Source organism: Haemaphysalis longicornis, unplaced genomic scaffold (genome assembly GCF_048455015.1).
Source record: "Haemaphysalis longicornis isolate Haplotype H1 unplaced genomic scaffold, Haemaphysalis longicornis Haplotype H1 scaffold_4, whole genome shotgun sequence".
In the NCBI taxonomy this organism is placed as follows: Eukaryota; Metazoa; Arthropoda; class Arachnida; order Ixodida; family Ixodidae; genus Haemaphysalis; species Haemaphysalis longicornis.
This window is the reverse complement of record NW_027526361.1, coordinates 184639952-184647016: the sequence shown is the minus strand read 5'-3', so window position 1 is coordinate 184647016 and position 7065 is coordinate 184639952.

Genomic DNA, 7065 nt, shown 5'->3' with positions numbered 1-7065 from the left:
CTTCCATCGACTGATTGCGTTTCGTTCTTCGTGGAGCTTTAGTAAAATCGTGCCTAACCGACACAACTAGTTCCCTCTGTGCAGCCTAAAAGACACTAGGGGCCAAATGAGGGCACATGAATTGGTGGCACGTGGTGTATTAAATGACTATTGGCGTGTGGAGTTCAACAATAATATGTCATAAAAAAGCTCTATGTTGTCGGTACCAACCTGTTAAGCCCGTTGTACATAGGGCGAATTTCGCTTGCGAATTCACAGCTGCGGCGCCGCTCGTGCACCAAAACGATTTATTCTCGTTCCTGTGACGAATTTCCAAATGTTTGCAAGAGTCTAACTTCTCTTCTGAATGCCGCAGTGCATTTGGCAATATGTCGCAACAGTGAAAATGGTTAAATAAATCGAATTGCCCCACGGGCGGCGCCGCTACTGCGAATTCGCAGGCGAAATTCGCCCCATGTAGAACGGGCTTTATCCCAAGATACGTATTTTCTTGCAATTGATTCAGGTGGTTAAAAACACAACATACCGGTTCCCTGGAGTAGATACTCAGCAATTTCTCCAAGGTCTTGTCGTTGGAAGTGGCTTTACGTACTGCGGGTAGTGCATAGGATGTTGCCATAGACGTTTAACTTGTTTCTGCAATTTTACAAATGAGTCATTCATGTGTATGCCTGAACAGGAATTGATATACTGTTTGTCCACCTGTGAAAGATTTATTTAAAAAAAAAACTTCCCTCAGGACAAATGTTGTATTCAGTGTTGTTTTTCCCTTTTTGTTAATTGCAGAAGTTTAGAGCGAGCCACGTCATAACTAGGACACCATTGCACCAGACAGGACAAAAGGTTCCTAGGTAGTGGCGGATACTCTAAGTGCCAGGAAAAGTTGCCGTGGTCATGGGGCAGTGAGAAAGTTTTCATGCAAAGCGCCTTTGTGGATCCTTCGTTTGTAGCCTATGAAGTTCTGCGTGGCTTCATACAAAGGCAGCGGCGGCCTTGCTTACCGCATCTGAGTGAAATGTGTGGAATGTAACTGTAGCATCTAATTGGCCTTCGCTATATTTGTCGATGTTACGTTAATAGAGGATGGTTTTCTTAACGCATGATAGCTATGACTCGTCAATGTTGGCAGATTTACTCATGAAGGTATTTGGAGCACTACTGGCAACTGAGGCGTCTAACCTGTTGCCTGAGATGTATATTTTCACGTAGCCAAGGACGATACACGTTTCTTTAATTAAAAATGGTAGCATCTCCACTGCGAGGATGATGGACAAGGTGCGGAGTACGGGGACTCGAAATGACATCCAAGTTGCGCCCCGAGTGACACCCGATTTGCGCCCGGACCGTCATTCAATTTGAGCCGTGAGTTGCACCTTGATTATTCCGCAAATGAAACTGCTCAAGTAGCCCGCCGCGGTGGCTCAGTGGCTAAGGCGTTGCGCTGCTGACACGAGGTCGCGGGTTCGATTCCAGGCCGCGGTGGCCGCTTTTCCGATGGAGGCGAGAAGCAAAAACGCCCGTGTGTACGAGATTTGGGCGCACGTCAAAGATCCCCAGGTGGTCAAAATTAATCCGGAGCCCTCCACTACGGCGCGCCTCATCGCCTGCGCTTCGTCGGCGCGTTAACCCTACAATCAATCAATCGATAACTTCCAGGTTAGGCCAATAAAACCGTAAGACCCTACGACCAATGTCTTGCCCAAACTGATAGACCCTACGGCCAATGTCTTAGGGTCTATCACCCCTGTAGTTACATACATTTTTAAATTTGTCATGGAGACAGGTGTTCTTCTCAGAGTGATGAAATAAATTGAGTGCCCGTCCTGTCCAAAGGTGGAGATAAAAATGTGGCAGTGAATTATCGACCTATATTATTCATACCTATTTTTTTCATGGGGTTCTGCATTCGTGGTTTGCGGGGTTTTTTTCAATAAAACGGCGGCTTTCTCAGATGGACAGCATTTGGAAAGGGACGACCTACTCAATCAGAAGACTTACGGAGGGATGCAAGATTTTTTAGTAGAATTAAAAAAATATTGCACCCTTCCGTCTAAAGACGACGATGGTTGAACGCGAAGTTTTCTCGTGATGGCTTCTTTGGTTGGCCAGCCTCACACCGCGAGTATGTTCTCATCAGGAGGTACACACCACTTTTCTAGAATTCCCAAAGCAACTCTTCGGTGTGCATTTGGTAGGCCTAATGTTTGGGGTCTACAGGGCGAATCGGTATCTGCTGCTTGGCGTTCCCTTCGACATGTCGAAACGGAGCCATCGGCACGAGACCGGATTTATATCGGGCGGGATCAGTTCGATTCCGGCCACGCGACGCGTTTTGTAGCGTAAGCTACACTGGCCGTCAAGGGCCGTCAAGGGCCGTTCTGCGCAAGCGCGAGAAGCATTGGATTGGTTTGGATCGGATCGGATCGGATCGGATTGGATTGGCTTGGATTGCATTTGATTTGGATTGGATTGGATTAAATTGAATTGTGTTGGATTGAAATCCAATCTAATTCGAGTACGGGTGCTGAACCTTAGCTCACGCTACGTATATCCTGGCATAGCCGAGCTAGCCACTGCTATTTTTTTTCTTTTACTTCACCCACGTTCAATCATCATCATCGTGAGAGAAAGTTGGCTTTCCTGCAGGGTTTGTGGCCGTACAACGGCATCAGTGAGTACACTAACGCTTTGATATAATAGTATTCAAAACACACTCGTTACTCTTGCTCTGTTTGTTGATTTAGTAAAGCTTTTGGTTTCCTTGTTCGTTTCAGTTTAACCCTAAAACTTTTTTGCTGTATTCGTGGAAAACCCGTAGCTTTGATAAAGCAGTACTTTTAAGACAAGTATCAGTATGTGTACATTGTCATGCACATTGCCATTCATCGATCTCCGTTACTTTCTATATCAACGGATGTTCCACAGCGAAGTGTTTTAGGTCGATTGTGTTCAACACATATAAATAGCATAGTGAATATTCAAAACAGGGCAGAATTTATTATTGAAGTGGACGACAGCGCCATCTGGATTTCTAGTTCCGACACCGATGAATTATAGGTAAAAATGCGACATTGTGATTTCTAAACTCATCTCCAGGTCCTCATGTTGTCGTATTAGTATTAACCCAGCAAAACCTAACGTATTGTGTTTCGGAAGAAGAAATAATATAGTCATATTAGATGTCCCCATTAGGTGTTCAAGGCAAGAAACAGAAATTGTTGAAGAATACAAAACCCTAGGTGTAGCTATTCCCTATAGGTGTAACTATAGCTTAGATGTGGTTGTCATGTCGAAAAAACCTTTTCAAACGATTATCTTTAACAGCCGGAAATTTGTCACGTCGTCTCGCCCTACTTCCAACAAAAAATTGCGCCCACCTCCCCGTGAGGGGAACCCTGTGTAGATGCGACGCATCGTGGGGTTCACTTAGTGTTTCCGTTGGATTGATTATGAAATCGCGTGAAACGTGTCGGGAACGCGTATGATTATTATGTTTTATGATTATTATTGTTTTATTGGCCAATCTTGCTCAATCACTCTAAGTGGTATGCTTGGGGCTTCGCTGTCGCAACGACCTTTACTCCATCATTGTTGCTGTAAGTGGGAGCTTCTTTTCTTTTATTGCAAGTGTTATTCATTGCCCCATCATGCGTTGTATCAGTAGCATCTTAACGTAGTTGGAATGAGTCAAGGATATAAGGCGCGTTCGTAGCATTTGATTCTGCCTCGGTTATGTGGCGCAGTGGAAAGAGCACCATGTATCTCGCGTTCCGCCCACAGGGTCGTGGGTGCGAAACCGGGCGCCGCTATTTTTTTATAGTGTAGGGGAAGGGGTGTGGACGGACAGCAATGCCGTATGGTGGGACAAGGCGAGTGAATGAGATGCAGTCGCATCTAGAAACCAAATTGCAGATTTATTACGGTGTTTGCATCCGTTATGAACACTTACAGTTTCGTCTGGCTCACTACTACCAGAGTCCTCCAATACATTACTGGTCTCTAAACTGCTCCGCAACCTCATGGGAGAGCTTCATATGCTGCGTTCGGCCACCGCGTGGTGGCGCCACCATCTGTCTGAGGTCAATCCTCAGGCGTCGTTGCGCTGGCTAGAACGACGGAGACTAGGCGAGTTGTGTTTGTTTTGTGCAGGAAAGAAATATAACGTCCATCTCACGCTATTGTAATGCGACCCAAGTAGTGCAACGACGATGCCGAACACGTGCTGTGTCCGGGGTGTCGGTCCGGGTACAATGTTACAACAGAAAAAGTTTCCTTGTTCTCTTTACCGAGAGACGGCGAGCTCTGTGAGAAATGGAAACGCGACATTCCAAGGCAAGGCACGGGAGAGTTCAGCTTCGATTCTTATTATGTGACAGTGTGTGAGAATGCAATGTGCGTGAGAATGAAAAAAACAATGCATTCTTTTGAGAGCCTCCTGGACCTATATTTACGCAAGGCCAACTTAAAGCCGGATTTTTCTTAGATCATTACGCTGGTAGCTCTTCTTCATTACCTGTTTACAAACATGTAGTACCTCGCGCTCAGGCTGGCATGTAAAAAAAGCTTTGTGATGTACTTGTGCTTTTACTGTTCATTTTTTCCACGAACTATCGCTTAGGATTTATTTTATTGGTTTTATAACCGCCCGTGGCCGCCTGAGGTCTTGTTATCTGGTGTTTCAACCGAAGCGCCCATTTGCTCTTTTTGGGATACGTCGCGTCGGGTAATATTGTTTGATATGGGAAGGGTGTCACCTTGTCACTAACTTGATTTTTTGTTTCTTCGACAACGTTCTCCACGTTTCAGTCATGGACACTGTGCTAACTGGCCTGAAGTGGCACACCTGCCTCGTATACGTCGACGAAGTTGTGGTATTCGCCCGGACTTTCGACGAACACCTTGCAAGGTTGGAGTCTGTACTCGAGGCCTTCTTTACGTCGGGGTTAACGCTGAAACCTGAAATGTGCCGCTTCGCGTACGAGCAACTCAAGTTTTTTTGCCCCGTCGTCAACGCCGCAGGAGTCCTGCCTGACCCGACGAAAACTACAGCCATGCGAAATTCCCCTGACCGAGAGACAAGGGTGTACGAAGATTTCTCGGAATATGCGAGTACTACCGGCGCTTCATCGCAAACTTCGCACGCATTGCAGAGCCACTCACGCGCTTGACGAAAAATAGCATCTCTTTCTGCTTGGAAAGCGCTCATGAAAAAGAATTCTGCGAGCTGCAGCAGCGCCTGCAATGCCCGCCTGTGATCGGTCATTTTGACGAAAACGCGGAAACAGAAATGCATACGGACGCCAGTGATATAGGCTTGGGGACCGTTCTCGCTCAAAAGCAAAGCGATTGCAAAAATTAATCGCCTATACCAGCCTTTGTCTATCAAAGGAAGACCAAAAACATATATAAAAAACCTAATGCATGGTTCGCGGCAATACAATCATGGCTGAGAACACGAATAATTTCCATGCACCAGAATTCACCAGCATTGTGTAAATGCACTAGCATTTACCCAATTTTTCATAGTTTCTTCATCATTACAAAGTTAATAATCATCCTGTTAACACGCACAACAGAGGCTGATTTCTCGTTTTCACACCGAATATAAAAACTGTATGTCGAAACTTAACCTAACTTTTATATTGATCAAATATGGAAGACTATGCATCCTCCTTTAAAGGAATTGCGAGAAATATATGTTAAGATCAAGATTGAGTGTTTACCTGTTTTTATTGTCATTTTCCCTTTAATTCACAACTGTTCGTGGGTATGTATTTTGGTTATGTATTCCCATTGCTCCTCTTTTCTCCTCTGCTGTCGCCTTTACTGTACCCCCTTGAGACGCAAATTCAGATAAATAACAAGGACGATTGTGATTCTTTCAAATATGGCTTTAAAAATGAACCCGAAGTCAGTGATATGAATTAAAACGAGATTTTAAAGACGATAGTCTTTATTGGGCTACTTCCCGCAGAAATTTCAGTGTCTGTCTGTCTGTGACTTGATTGAGCCAGCCGGCCAAAGTGAAACAAGGACTGCGCAATAGTCCTATACACCCACAGCCCAATCCAAACGTCGAAGTCCGGTGTTAATGTTCATACTTGTAAACAATGTTGAACATGAACAAGACATTACGCAAATATAGGGCAGAAAATCAATACATGAGTGAAATTTGCAGTGTTCCTTTATGAAATATTTCACGGATGCTCGGGCTTTGCGATAGCGAAAAAATACTACATCAACTGCAGAAAACTTCCGCCTGCTGTTGCCGCGCTACCTGGCGGCATTTAAAAAAATCAAACGACACCAGCAACGAAAGGTTCCACTAGATAGGTTTCACGTTCCGTTCGGAATGCTCATGGAATAGAGCAACGTGGTTCTGTAAACGTTGTAGTAAGGTGCCTCGATTCACGTTCTTCTGCGCCGTACGGCAGCGCTGGCATCGAGGCACACGACTTGGAGGAGTAGAACGCGGTAAATTAAAATTTACTTGAGCAAACCTCTAGCGTGTTCAAGAGAACGTGTTGCTGGGCGTGTTGGTTTAGGTTTACGAACGTACTGATTGGCGCAAATACACAATACACAAGAAAGAAGACACGGACGGGCGCTACACTTTCAACAGTTTAATAGCAGCGACAGCAACGTACATTTATACATACATCCCGAAAAGGGCAACAGACGTGCCCACAGCGTCAGCGGAAGAATTTATTTAAAAACTGCCCCTCAGCTTTCAACAATACCACCGAAGTATCACTAACACAGTTACGTCCCTTCAATCTTATACGATGCGCCTCGAGCAGTTCTCGGGCCTGCTGACATCATCGTTTTCCCGGTGTCTTTGTCTCGGAAAATCGTGGCTCACAGTTTGTGCAGTAATCACAATGCGCTGTCAAATGTGCATCATTATTAGACTCTAAATTTTGCGCATGCTCCCTTAGGCGGTCGTTCCCCCATCTCCCAGTTTGACCGATGTAGGACTTTCCACAGGTGAGGGAGATTTCACAAACCACCCCTAAAGCGCAATCAACGAATGGCTTCTCATGTCGTTTTTCACAGGCCCTCTTT